This window comes from Capricornis sumatraensis, chromosome 9 (genome assembly GCF_032405125.1).
Source record: "Capricornis sumatraensis isolate serow.1 chromosome 9, serow.2, whole genome shotgun sequence".
Classification (NCBI taxonomy): Eukaryota; Metazoa; Chordata; class Mammalia; order Artiodactyla; family Bovidae; genus Capricornis; species Capricornis sumatraensis.
Genome location: NC_091077.1, coordinates 86929548 through 86932680, shown reverse-complemented (window position 1 = coordinate 86932680; position 3133 = coordinate 86929548). Strand labels below are relative to the sequence as shown.

The 3133-nt window shown below is 46.1% G+C and overlaps 1 pseudogene; it reads right to left on the bottom strand.

The window, feature by feature from the left end:
• Positions 1-983: 983 nt before the first annotated feature.
• Positions 984-2865, bottom strand: LOC138085393 (tubulin beta chain-like; annotated as a pseudogene).
• Between the last annotated feature and the right edge of the window lie 268 nt (positions 2866-3133).

The following is a 3133-nucleotide window of genomic DNA, read 5'->3' as shown; positions in this document are numbered from 1 at the left end:
TTTTCTTCCAAGGAGCAAGCATCTTTTAATTTTAGTCACAACTGCAGTGATTTTGGAGCCCAAGAAAATAAAGTCTGTCACTGTTTCCATTGTTTCGCCATCTATTTGCCATGGAGTGATGGGACCGGATGCCATGATCTTAGTTTTCTGAGATCATTGAGACATTTAGGTGGTACCATATACGTTTCCATATTCATTCTTTTCTGTAAGTAAAGATAGGGTTGGGGAGGGGCTTTCTGGAGACTTAGGGACTAAGACTAGTTTCTTGTTCCTCTTGACCTCCTTTTCTGACTAGGAGAAAGGAAGGAGTCCAACATTATGAAGGAGGTTCAGGGGAAGAAGGAAGGATCCCACCTGATAGGATGGAGCCAGTCACTTGCAAAGGAAATATCTCAGGAGAGAGCTTGGAGGGAGACTGAAAATGGAGATAATGCTGTCAATACCTCCCCAGAAACTGAGAGAGGAGCAGGGAGCTAGATAGCTGGAAGCTAGAACTTTAACTGCCTGGAAGCCCTTTTCCAAAACCCTACCCCTTCCTTGGAGGGACTTGCACATGCTCCTTGGTTTCCTTTCTCCTGGTCTGCCACATGGCCTAAGATGGTGGTCATCTCCCCAGGTTTTTAGCACCCTGTTCTAAATGGGATTTGATGAGACCTAGCTTCTTGGAGAGTTATCTCAAACAGAGAGGGGATGTTAACTGGACATATGGGAGGAGTGGGCCCCAGAAGAAAATACAGGGTTACCCAGAATGGCAGAAATCTAGTTCCCCAGAGTAGAAAGAGAGAAGACATTCAACAAACAATAAATATTTATTGAGTACCTTATCATGTACCAGGTACTGCGCTGGACCACCCCTACCCTGGCTCACCCAAAATGAAAAAGCAAGATAGAGTCAGAAAACACAAACACTGAGGGTGAGGAAAGGGCCAGTTGAGGAAGAAAGCTGAGGGGACTGAGGAGCCTGAGATGATGGGGACTCGGCCTTAGGCCTTCTTTTTGGCCTCCTCACTTTAATCCTCCCCCTCTTCTGGTACTGCTGGTGTTTAGAGATGAGCTTGTTCATGTTGCTGTCAGCCTCAGTGAACTCCATCTTATGCGTTCCCTCAACTATGTACCAGCGGAGGAAGGCCTGCCAGCGGAACACGGCAGTGAACTGCTCTGAGACGTGCTCAAAAGCTTCTGGATGGTCGTGCTGTTGCCAGTGAAGGTGACTACCATCTTGAGGCCATGGGATGGGATGTGGCAGTTGGCCATCTTGACATTGTTGGGGATCCATTCCAAGGAGTAGCTTCTGGCTTTGTTCTGCACATTGAACATCTGCTCATCCACCTCCTGCATGGATATTAGTCCGCAGAAGACAGCATACACCATGAGGTACTGAAAGGTTGTAGCTGAACCATGAAAGATGCTGGGTTTCTTGGCCTCCAGAGGAGAAGAATTCAATCCAGAGCCAGAGACAAGTCGATTGCTCAGAGCTTTTGTGTAATAAAGTTTTATTAAAGTATGAAAGAGATAGAGAAAGCTTCTGACATAGACATCAGAAGGTGGCAGAAAGAGTACCCCCCTCCTAGTCTTTAGCCAGATATTATATAGCTACTAGCAGTCTGCTAATTAAAGAAAGGACACGTCTCAAAACTCAGAATGGCACCAGGTAAGTCATCCCGGGCCGTAAAACAATTGACATGAATCTTGAAGAAAGGCAGATTTCCATACAAATATATAGTTTCATTAACTTAGATTAGGTGAACAATGTATGAGTATAACATACTGGTTTGTCAAGTTGGTTCTGAGCCTTTAGGCGAACCGACTTGAAGACAGTGTCTAGGGTAAATGCATAGTCCATTAACATAGCTTACAAACATTTCCATAAGAAAAATGCATTAGTTAACTCAAGGTTTGAGAAAAGTTAAGTTCAGGTGGAACCAGGTGTCATTATGGCAACACAAAATTTTAAGAGAAACCTCTTTTTATATTTGTATAGAGAAGGGGAAAAAATATAACACTAGTTTGTTTCCTCCTGCCGCTTAAGAGAGAGAGAAAAAATGTCTGATACTTGCAACCTGTGTCCTCCATTTGGAGACCCCTGGCCTTCCTTCCTGTTAGCCCCTCAGTACCGACCATGGTGGGGGTGACAGGCAGCCATCATGTTCTTGGCATTGAAGACCAGCTGGATGAGCTTGGGCCCACTGAGGACCTGATACTGCTGGCTTCCATGACTGGTCAGAGGGGCAAATCCAGGCATGAAGAAGTGGAGACATGGGGAGGGCACCATGTTGACTGCCAGGTTGTGGAGGTCGGCACCGAGCTGGCCAAGGGAGCAGAGGCAGATAGTGACATCACTCTATCTGGAGGCTGGAAGGAGGTGCTTCAGGTCCCTGTGGGTTGGCGAGTTCAGCTTGAGGGTGCGGAAGCAGATATTGTACAGGGCCACATTGTCAATGCAGTAGATCTCATCAGTGTTTTCCAGCAGCTGATGGACAGAGAGGGTGGTGGTGTAGGGCTCAACCACAGTGTCGGACACTGGCTTGAGGGCACCTCACTGAAGGTGTTCATGATGTTGGCGTCATCTGTATTGTGGCCCTTGCCTCAGTTGTTGCCTGCCCCAGACTGACCAAAAACAAAATCACCTGGTCTGAAGATCTGACCAAAAGGACTTGAGGGAACAGAGCCCATGGTCCTGGGTTCTAGATCCTCCAAGATAGCATGAGGGACATATTTGCCTTCTGTGTCTTAATTGTATTTGCTACATGGAGATGCAGTCTGGCTCCATGATGGGTGCGGGTCAGGCTGATGCTGTGTTCATCAGATTACCTCCCAGAACTTGGCACTGGTCTGATTGGCCTCTATGTGCATGAATTCTCTCATTGTTAAAATGTTTTCTGATCTTTTCTTTGCTTCAAACTGTGTACGGGGCAAGGAAATATGTTATTAATTTTTCTCTGCTATCTGGTCACAGGCTGGAAGGATGGGACAGGCCTGGGGGTTTGGAGCAGCGAGGTCCAAACATGGCAGCAGGAAGGTTCTAAGACAGCTGGGAGGCTTTTGTATAAACACTATGATTTTATTGATAATTTTGCCCATGTCATAACCCCCAGAGAGTTAATGTAGGGCTTAAAAAAAATTTTTTTTTAAA